Below are 12,038 nucleotides of genomic sequence, written 5' to 3' on the forward strand. Positions count from 1 at the left end.
AAAGACAACTAATTTAACACAAAAAATCGCACTGTGGATGTATTAGACTTTAGAATTGCATTGGGGCATGCTTATATGCACTGTACAGCATAACCCATTCCATGGGTACAACATTCATAGGTTATCAGCCTATTCGATGACTCTCACTGAATACAACTACGTCGAGTTTACACAAATATTAGCAATTTAGCTCTTATTAGAGAGCTTATTAGGGAACTTTAACTGTGGGAAATCAGCTCACTACACAGCCTATTGTGTGTATTGAACATACGTATTGGACTGTACAGCCTAAACTAGAGATTGTGCACCCATGAAATGGGATATCAGCCTACAGAACACAAATATTTGTGTCGTAGCACATATTGCTGGACTTTGAAATCGGTGTGAAATGAGCAACATTAAGTCACCAGTCAACCTACTATGTTTTTTTATTTTATTTTACCTTTATTTAACGAGGCAAGCCAGTTAATTAAGAACAAATTCTTATTTGCAATGACGGCTTACACCTATGCGACTCCCAAACATGGCCGGTTGTGATACAGACTGAAATAAAGGTTGGCCTGCTGCATATAAATATTAATACTAGCCTACTCTGACCATAAAAACTGTAATCTCTCCTCTACACCCCCCACCTGCCTGCCCTCCACCTATTCCTAAAATTTTGGGATAGGAAGGAAATGTGTAAAGCTAGCCACAATAGGGAATACAAGTTCTCCATTGAAAGTCATTTCAAATGAGACAAATAGCGATATCATGCATATTTGTGCTAGATAATGTTAAACATTATGATCTTATATAAATTCGCAGGGTAGCCTAGTGGTTAGAGCGTTGGACTAGTAACCGGAAGGTTGAAAGTTCAAATCCCCGAGCTGACAAGGTTCTAATCTGTCATTCTGTCCCTGAACAGGCAGTTAACCCATTGTTCCTAGGCTGTCATTGAAAATAAGAATTTGTTCTTAACTGACTTGCCTAGTTAAATAAAGGTTACATTTAATAAATAAAAACTTTTGAGGCCACATATTCCATTTCCCCACCTTAGTTCATATGTTTAAAACGTATAATGAGACAGATTCATTCAAACCTATCATACTTTTGCCTATTATGTTCCCTCCAGTTCTATTTAATTTGGTTTCTGTCTATTCTATTCTACTCCCCGGATCCTTTCTATTCTACTCTGCTCTCTGAAAAGCCACTAAGGTACTTTGCCAGCAGAATTCAAACCTATCACAGACTTTTATATCCCCCCTAACTCACCAAAATAAAACTATTTCACATAGCCTCCCAGTAAAAAAGGATGCATGCTACAAATTAAATCATATGTTATCAGTTGCATGCATACATTTAGCAGATGTTATTGTGGGTGTAGCGAAATGCTTGTAGGCTGTCTTGTTGTTGGTAATCAGGCCTACCACTGTTGTTGTTGTCTGAAAACTTGTTGATTGAGTTGGAGACGTGCTTGGTCATGCAGTCAAGTGTGAACAGGGAGTACAGGAGGCGGCTGAGCACGCACTCTTGTGGGGCCCCCGTGTTGAGTATCCGTGTAGTGGAGGTGTTGTTGCCTACCTTCACTACCAGGAAGTCCAGGATCCAGTTTAACAGGGCGGGGTTCAGACCCAGGGCCCTGAGCTTAATGATGATTTTGGCGGGTACTATGGTGTTGAAGGCTGAGCAATAGTTAATGAACAGCATTCTTACATAGGTATTCCTCTTGTCCAGATGTGATAGGGCAGAGGGCAGTGTGCAGTGTGATGGTGATTGTGGCATCCGTGGATCTATTGGGGCTACATGCAAATTGAAGTGGGTCTAAGGTGTCAGGGAAGGTGGAGATAATATGATCCTTAAATAGACTCTCAAAGCACTTCATGATCACAGAAGTGAGTGCTACGGGGCAATAGTCATTTAGTTCAGTTACCTTCACTTTCTTAGGTACAAAATATTTTGGTCTTTGGTCAGAGCATCCCAGTTACTTCCTGACAAATACCTTCCTGAGAATTGTACATTGACTGAAATATGTGCCATGTCTCGCTCTCTATCAGGGCGCAACCTGCGACTGGATGAATGCATAACAAGGAAACAGCATCTGGTTTACCATTTTACATTTGACAGGGGGACTTCCCAGCCCTCAACCGTTCCTTAATATGCAGCGAGTTGCTCTCGGATGGAGTGCATTTCTGTGTTTAGACAGTAGGGTCTTTGTGAGTTTAACCAAGTTTAAAGACGTGAGCAAGATGCACACGAGCGCTAAAACAGGCAGACAGTGTGACCTAGAATCCTCTCGTACCCACTCACTGTGGGAGCTGTGCACTGCAATTCCACTACAGTGCATTTTCAGTCTCTCTAACCTAAAAAAGGAGATCATAGGCTCATAGGCTCAAAGGAGAGATCGGAATATAGATGTGAAAATACATCAACTACAGAGAAACCATGCTCCCTTTTTTCCTATAATTGAAGCTCTCTTAAACATTAGCCATGCATGCAACATACACTGAGCATACAGAACATTAGAAACACCTGCTCTTTTCATGACATACACTGATCAGGTGAATCCAGGTGAAATCAATCATCCCTTATTGATGTCACTTGTTAAATCCACTTAAATCAGTGTAGATTAAGGGGAGGAAACAGGTTAAAGAAGGATTTTTAAGCCTTGAGACATGGATTGTGTATGTTTGCCATTCAGAAGGTGATTGGGCAAGACAAAATATTTAAGTACTTTGAACAGGGTATGGTAGTAGGTGCCAGGCACATCGGTTTGAGTCTGTCAAGAACTACAACGCTGACGAGTTTTTCATGCTCAATAGCTTCCTGTTTGTATCAAGAATGGTCCAACACCCAAAAGGACATCCAGCCAACTTGACACAACTATGGAAATCATTGGCGTCAGTATGGGCCAGCATCCCTGTGGAAGTTTACACAAATTTGCTGTTTCCATTAGGCCTGTCTTGAAATGTTTTTTTTTTTTTATCGCATAAAAAGGTTAGATAGATCCGTGGTAACAGAAATGAGAAATGTTGAGTCTTGGCAGTGTCACGCCCTGGTCGAAGTATTTTGTATTTATGTTCATGTATTCGGTCAGGCCAGGGTGTGGCATGGGGTTTTTGTATTGTGGTGTGTTTGTCTTGGGGTTTTGGTGGTGGTATTGGGATTGTAGCTTAGTGGGTTATCTAGCAAAGTCTATGGCTGTCTGGAGTGGTTCTCAATCAGAGGCAGGTGTTTATCGTTGTCTCTGATTGGGAACCATATTTAGGCAGCCATATTCTTTGAGTTTGTCGTGGGTGATTGTCCTTAGCGTCCTTGTTACTGTCTGTGTTAGTTTTCACTAGTATAGGCTGTTTCGGTTTTCATTACGTTCTTTGTTTTATAGTGTTTGTATTTTAGATTTGTGTTACGTTTTTTTGTTCATTAAACATGGATCGCAATCTACACGCTGCGTTTTGGTCCGACTCTCCTTCACCACACCTAGAAAACCGTTACAGGCAGGCCCTGCTAATGACCTGCTGACGAAAACTGTACATCTAATGAACAGCCAATCCACATGAAGTGCTCCTGCCAGGTGTATATAAATACGAACCATGTTTATCAGTCACTCAAGGAGGATCCTCAGAGGTGGAAGGGGATGAACATCTTCCTCAGTGAATTTCATAAACATTTAGATTGTGAAACATTTAAAAAGTTATCCTTTTTAGATTAAACTAGATTAAATATATTAACAGCACCAAATAATTGATTAAAACACACGGTTTTGAAATGGTCTACAGTAGCCTCAACAGCACTCTGTAGGGTAGCGCCATGGTGTAGCCGGAGGACATTAATTTACACAACCTAGGAGGCTCATGATTTTGACCCCCTTCCATATGCACAGTAATTATGACAACTTCAGAGCTTTTGCAGCATGAACTGACATGTTGACAACCCAATAAAGGATTAGATCATGAATCTAGTACTGAAAGCATAAGATACAGCGAGCTGGCACTGCAGTACATACAATGTGGTGAGTAGTTGACTCAAAGAGAGAGAAGACAATAGTTGAACAGTTTTGAAGAAATTGATTCCTTTAAAAATGATGGAGAAATAAGAAAGAGGGAGCATTTTGCTTCACTTTCACTTCGCTAGGGAATGCAGCTAGCTAGTTTATCCTACTCAAACCCCCAGCTCAAACAGAGGGATGTCATGTTAGCTAGCTGTGTACAGTTATCCAACACTGGAACTCTTCCAAGTTAAGGTAAGCTTTATTGGTTTTATCAATTATCACTGGGGCCCGCCGGTATAACTGTTAAACTGCTTGCTGACTGTACACTGTACTGTATGATTGTAGTAGGTTTACTAACGTGCAAGATCAGCTAGATGCAGGCAAGAGTTTGCTATATTGAATGTGTCACTGTCACCTTGATTACTAAAACAATTATGTGGACCTGTGCGCCTACGTTGTAAACTTTCATTCATAGGCTAGGTTGTAGTAACCTCGTGATGGGTATTTTATAACATTTTGTATCATGTAGTAGCCTAAACCAGTCGATGTTACATTGAGGTGGGTGAATGGAAAATGAATGAAAGTCATCCAATATGCTGTAATAGAAATAAGGCCATGCTCATAACATTTCTTTATCCTCCCTCATCTTAAATGTCACAGACCGCCACTGCATTCACTCATGAGTTTGCCATTAAACCTCTGTTTTCCTGGGCGGCTCTACATGTGTGTTTTCTCAGCTGTACCTGACCCTACAGTACATAACTCCACTGGTCAGAATGTTGCCCACTGACAGTCAGCATTTTTTAGACACAGAGAGACTTATTACTCTGCTTCCTGGTAGAGCAGGGGCCTGAACCTCATGGATCAACATTTATAAAGCCTCCGGACAACTGCTCACCACGAGGCCAGCATCTGCCTTCAAAGAGCTATCTCCCCAGAGAGGGTGTGCAATGCCCCTTGTGGTTCAGCCTGGTCTCATACACTAGATGTAACATAGTAAACGGTGGTGATTGGAGGCCGAGGCTTTCTGAAGGCTTCAGGGCTTTCATCAAATTGTGCAGAAAAACAGTTAATTACACAGAGCTTCCTTATCGGTTTACATTGCACATTAATGACATCTGCTTGTCAGCAATAAATAGCAGTGTGTGATTATCAGATAGATATTTTATTTTCTCCACTGTTTTTATTTTTTTATTTGATTTTTTTTTCACCTTTATTTAACCAGGTAGGCTAGTTGAGAACAAGTTCTCATTTGCAACTGCGACCTGGCCAAGATAAAGCATAGCAGTGTGAACAGACAACACAGAGTTACACATGGAGTAAACAATTAACAAGTCAATAACACAGTAGAAAAAAGGGGGAGTCTATATACAATGTGTGCAAAAGGCATGAGGTAGGCGAATAATTAAAATTTTGCAGATTAGCACTGGAGTGATTAATGATCAGATGGTCATGTACAGGTAGAGATATTGGTGTGCAAAAGAGCAGAAAAGTAAATAAATAAAAACAATATAAAAACAGTATGGGAATGAGGTAGGTGAAAATGGGTGGGCTATTTACCAATAGACTATGTACAGCTGCAGCGATCGGTTAGCTGATCAGATAGCTGATGTTTGAAGTTGGTGAGGGAGATAAAAGTCTCCAACTTCAGCGATTTTTGCAGTTCGTTCCAGTCACAGGCAGCAGAGTACTGGAACGAAAGGCGGCCAAATGAGGTGTTGGCTTTAGGGATGATCAGTGAGATACACCTGCTGGAGCGCGTGCTACGGATGGGTGTTGCCATCGTGGCCAGTGAACTGAGATAAGGCGGAGCTTTACCTAGCATGGACTTGTAGATGACCTGGAGCCAGTGGGTCTGGCGACGAATATGTAGCGAGGGCCAGCCGACTAGAGCATACAAGTCGCAGTGGTGGGTGGTATAAGGTGCTTTAGTGACGAAACGGATGGCACTGTGATAGACTGCACCCAGTTTGCTGAGTAGAGTGTTGGAAGCCATTTTGTAGATGACATCGCCGAAGTCGAGGATCGGTAGGATAGTCAGTTTTACTAGGGTAAGCTTGGCGGCGTGAGTGAAGGAGGCTTTGTTGCGGAATAGAAAGCCGACTCTTGATTTGATTTTCGATTGGAGATGTTTGATATGAGTCTGGAAGGAGAGTTTGCATTCTAGCCAGACACCTAGGTACTTATAGATGTCCACATATTCAAGGTCGGAACCATCCAGGGTGGTGATGCTAGTCGGGCATGCGGGTGCAGGCAGCGATCAGTTGAAAAGCATGCATTTGGTTTTACTAGCGTTTAAGAGCAGTTGGAGGCCACGGAAGGAGTGTTGTATGGCATTGAAGCTCGTTTGGAGGTTAGATAGCACAGTGTCCAATGACGGGCCGAAAGTATATAGAATGGTGTCGTCTGCGTAGAGGTGGATCTGGGAATCGCCCGCAGCAAGAGCAACATCATTGATATATACAGAAAAAAGAGTCGGCCCGAGAATTGAACCCTGTGGCACCCCCATAGAGACTGCCAGAGAACCGGACAGCATGCCCTCCGATTTGACACACTGAACTCTGTCTGCAAAGTAATTGGTGAACCAGGCAAGACAGTCATCCGAAAAACCGAGGCTACTGAGTCTGCCGATAAGAATATGGTGATTGACAGAGTCGAAGGCCTTGGCAAGGTCGATGAAGACGGCTGCACAGTACTGTCTTTTATCGATGGCGGTTATGATATCGTTTAGTACCTTGAGTGTGGCTGAGGTGCACCCGTGACCGGCTCGGAAACCAGATTGCACAGCGGAGAAGGTACGGTGGGATTCGAGATGGTCAGTGACCTGTTTGTTGACTTGGCTTTCATCAAAACTCCGTGGCACAGTCTAAAATAAGTTGGAATACCAGGTTCTCACATCATGCTTCTCTTTTTTGCCTTCAGGTTGACAATTTTTTTGAAAACAGAATATATGAAATTGTTTAGGATGCGTAAGACAGAAGTGTATACCTAACTAAATTTAAAAAACAGTACAGAAAGTGTCATTTCACATAAAACTATTTTCAAAATAGTGTTCCTTTAATGGGATTCAACGTCATACTCTCATGTTCCTGAATGTTCCATAGTTCCCTACTCTACCTGTTAAGATACCAGTCAGGTGAAACTATGGGTGTTTCTCAAAATGCATACTACCATGCTCCGAGCATGAGTTGGTCAGAGTATGAGTCCAAATCAAAGTATACGAAGCAGAGGGCACTTCTCGAAGGCGTACTCCATTTGTACATATTTTGAAGCATGCATCGATGCAAACTTCAACAGAAAGTATGCAAAGAAATATGATGCAAACCAAGTAAAAAATTACGTAAAATTAATTGAAATCAATGGCGGCAATTATTGAAGCTGAGGTGTCTTCACTGACATTTTCAACATGTCACTAATTAAGTCTGTAATACCAACATGTTTCAAGCAGACCACCATAGTCCCAAGAACACAAAGGCAACCTGCCTAAATGACTACAGACCTGTAGCACTCACGTCCGTAGCCATGAAGTGCTTTGAAAGATTTGTAATGGCTCACATCAACACTATTATCCCAGAAACCCTAGTCCCACTCCAATTTGCATACCGCCCAAACAGATCCACAGATGATGCAATCTCTATTGCACTCCACACGGCCCTTTCCCACCTGGACAAAAGGAACTCTTATGTGAGAATGCTATTCATTGACTACAGCTCAGCGTTCAACACCATAGTTTGTGGTTACATACGACATAAAGTTACTTGAAGCAAACATGAAAGGAGAGTGGGTGGATGGGTAGGCATGTAGTGTGAATGTCTATCAAACCGAAGGTTGTGTGTTTGAATCTCATCAAAGACAACTTTAACTAATTAGCTACTTTGCAACTACTTAGCATGTTAGCTAACCATTCCCCTAGCCTAGCTAATGTTAGCCAGCTAGCTAACATTAGCTGCCTACCTAATGTTAGCAACAACAAATTGGAATTCTTAACATATCACACATTTTGCAAAATCTTAAATATTGTACTTTTTGCAAATTTGTCGTAAGTCGTAACTTATCATACATCCATACGAAATATAACATATCATACTAAATGCAATGTCTCAGATTTACATATAGATAATAATACAAAATGCTCCGAGACCAGGTTGTGTGGTTAGGATACATTGCAGCCAGCACAGTTTGCATCCCAAGTGGCACCATATTCCCTTTATACTGCACTACTTTTGACCAGGGCCCATAGAGTTCTGGTCAAAAGTAGTGAACTGTATAGTGCGCTACTGCCAAGTGCATGACTCTGCTCCTTGTCTAATTACTGCAATTGTGTCCCTTTTACTTCGACAGAGTAAACCATGACCTGTCTCTTTTAACTGGTTTTGTCAATGGGCATAGCTTGGTTGAGCTTGGCTTGGGTTAAAACAGGCTGTTTGCCTAACAGATAACCACAGCTTCTTTTCTATCAAGGCTACACCACTGAGAAAAGTCCTCCTGCCTGGATATGTCTGTATACTTTAAATCAGACAGGAAGTGTGATAATGAGCACCATGGAGACTGTCTGGCAGGGGATCAGACTGCAGGGAAGGCAAGGGCAAAGGTCACGAAGATGGGCAAGCTGTGGCCTTGAACAACTGCACACAGAGGAAAGAAGAGGTAAAGCAGTATCAGAACCCTCTAAAGACAACATCAATTTGAATTTAAACCACAACATTGCAGTACTCATATCCTGAAAGTACTAGACCCTATCTCCTGTCCTGAAATCTCAGAAACACTTTCTCCCTGTTAGCTAGTATCTGAGTCAATCATCTTGAAGTATTTGACTAGAACAAATTCTTATTTTCAATGACGGCCTCAGAACAGTGGGTTAACTGCCTGTTCAGGGGCAGAACAGCAGATTTATACCTTGTCAGAGTTTGTCAGCTCAGGGATTTGAACTTGCAACCTTTCGGTTACTAGTCCAACGCTCTAACCACTAGGCTAACGCTCTAACCACTAGGCTACCCTGCCTCCACGGCTACCCAAATTATCAATTTACTTTTATCCCACTAAACCACAACATTGCAGTACTCATATCCTGAAAGTACTAGACCCTATCTCCTGTCCTGAAATCTCAGAAACACTTTCTCCACCCTCCCTTTTCCTGCATCATCCCTTCTCATCCCTCCATACCTGGCTCTTGCAGGTGCGCTTACTCAGCCCAAACTCCTGGTTGATGGGACTACTTTTGAACTGGCCGTGCACACGGGCCTGCATATTGATCTGATAGGACACGGCGAGCTCTGTTATCATACTGAAGGGGTGCCTCTCACACGCCCGCACAGACATGGCAAGGTCCCAGTGTCTCAGTCTCTGCAGTGCACCACAGGTACACAGCCATTCACTCCTCGTTCAATACTGTGTTTACTTTGTGTAATTTATCTGCTGCTTATTGCTTTTAACCTTGCCATATGCACTTGAGCAGGTAGCCTAGTGGTTAGAGCGTTGGGCCAGTAACCAAACGTTTGCTGGATTGAATCCCCGAGCTGACAAGGTAAATATTTGTGGTTCTGCCCCTGAGCAAGACAGTTAACCAAATGTTCCCTGGGCGCTGAAGACGGAGATGTCGATTAAGGCATCCCCCTGCACCCGATTCAGAGGGGTTGGGTTAAATGCGGAAGACACATTTCAGTTGAAGGCATTCAGTTGTATCCCCCTTTCCACCTTTGAGGGCAAAAATATCCTGATTTATGGTTCTAATAGTCCTAGTGACACCTAGTGGTGTTAGTTTGAAAAGCATTTTGACATTAACCCTCCAAAAAGTCATTCATAAACCATAATATCCATATTTACTAGGAAGCCAAGTATGTTTCTTCTCAGTGAGGAAAATGGGCCCGCAACCTGGACCTACAGCCCGTGGTGAAAACATTTGATTACTATAGGCCTCTACTGTATGTAGTACAAACAAGGGGACGTTTTTCTAAAAGAAAGAAAGAGCGAAGCAGAAGCAGGACCCCAGAAGACCAGGTGAGAGTCTCTAAAATTGGATTTAATTGGATTCAATTGATGTTACCAGAGATTGCAGCCCATTTGTGTAGGCTATTAGCCAGACAAAACCTGCTGAGTTCAACAATAATGGATTCATTTGTCATCAAGCTGACTACTTTTTCCCTCATTCTTAGGCTATTTGATGTGTCATTTAAAAAAATAATATTATAAATAGAATCTAAATACTGTATATAGATGGTAGGCTAAACCCGCATAATGAAACAATCCATAGTATGCAAGTGTGGAGGGTGGACTGACTGTGTTATCTGGCATAAACAGACTGGTTTTACACACAGCTTTCTAGCGAGAACAGTTCATGTTTGTAAAATAAAAAATAATCTATTGGTTGCTAATTGGTATGCTGTCGTACAGAGATACATTTTGCAATCTGCAATGTTTCAATTTCCAACTTTAATTACTGAACAAGTAACAACATTATTGCCGCCAGCCAGCATGGCAGTCTTGCGACCCCGTGTATATTTTCGTGAAATGTTAGGCTTAACATAAGACAATGACGACCAGATAGGCCGAACAATAAACATTTATCCATTAGCTAAAGCAAAGCTGTAGGCTACATGCTCTGGCACCACAGAAAATCTATCATCGATTCGCATAGACATGTCGCAATTTCAGAACCATGGACAGTGATCGGTAGATTATTCTTTGTGAGTAGCTGTCTGTCTGACACATGTGTTTAAGCATTTATTGATGACACAGGTTGTGTTCCAAATAGCATTCTATTCCCTTTATAGTGCACAGTGGCGACCCATCATTCAGGGCCGGTGGGGCTGAATCCCACCTGTTTTGAGCCCCACCTGTCAAGCAAAAACTTATTTTTTTTCCTGTTTTGCATGTTAATTTGTGATTAATACAGGTCACATATCTATCAGTTTGCAAACCATGTTAATTTAATAAAGCCTCATACAAACATGGTCTCCTTTTAGCTTTGTTGAGTAAGGCAGCTCTAAAATGCCGGTGTTTCAGCCTAGTTCAGTGCTTTCTGTGGTGGTGGGGCAGCCAGCGGAAAATACAGAGCGTAGGGGTTGGTAATGTTCTCTAGCTGCGCCGTGGTTGGCTCAGTGTTCTGTCACTCATGGGGACACTAAGTCACTGCAAACTCTACAGGGAGAGCTTTGAAAATTGAAGCCCCTTGGGTGCTGCCATAGATTAACATTAGAAGTGCCCAGCCAAGAAGGCTCAAGGTAATTGGCCACAGATAACATTACATCAAATCACGTTATATCTACCATAGCTTTGATTGGACTGATCATGTCAGCATCATCGTCAAAATATTAGCTAGCAAGCTAGACAAGCAGTCATCATCATGAATCAAGTCGATCATCTACTGGCAAATCCTTTTCAATCCTTGTCATATGAAGAGAAACTTATAGATAAAACTTATCAGTGCTCATCGGCCAATTGGACACAAGCATTACACAAGTTGTAAATTGCAAATTTAACAATGAGTGTTTTGGAAGGAATCAGTGACTAACTGCACGTGTTGCAAAGCAATCACTAGCCTGCTGTTCAGTGGGGAGGGTGTGTAGTTTGGGTTTAAGGGTCTCTTTTCCAAGCTTAAAAGGATAAACATTCACATGCAACACCATGGGCCAGAAAAGGTTGAATACATTGGCCATGCTGTCAATCCAGCATGACTTCTGCCGCATTCAAAACAAGTGCGAACTCAAATATATATATATAGCTACGACTGGAAAATGCATTTGAACGGTCATCCAACTCGGGAACTCAAGCCTCTCAGACCTGATGATCACTGACGTCATGATTCAACCTTGTTTTTTTTCAGAGTTCCCAGTTGTCTTGAAAGCAGCATAAATCCAGAGAATGCCAAACAAAATTTTGCCATAAGAAGAACCGCCACGCCACTTTCCTGTTCAAGTGAGCACAGCACAACAAGTCCAAAAACGATATGTATACTGTAGCTAAGAAAGTAATACTTAGTGTATGTTGTGTAGTAAGCTGTTAGTATCCCATGTGCCTCACCCTTATAATTTGGTCCGTTTTCCTCTCATAACTTAGCCTACTGTTCTGA

The sequence above is a fragment of the Oncorhynchus gorbuscha genome, linkage group LG07, assembly GCF_021184085.1.
Source record: "Oncorhynchus gorbuscha isolate QuinsamMale2020 ecotype Even-year linkage group LG07, OgorEven_v1.0, whole genome shotgun sequence".
In the NCBI taxonomy this organism is placed as follows: domain Eukaryota; kingdom Metazoa; phylum Chordata; class Actinopteri; order Salmoniformes; family Salmonidae; genus Oncorhynchus; species Oncorhynchus gorbuscha.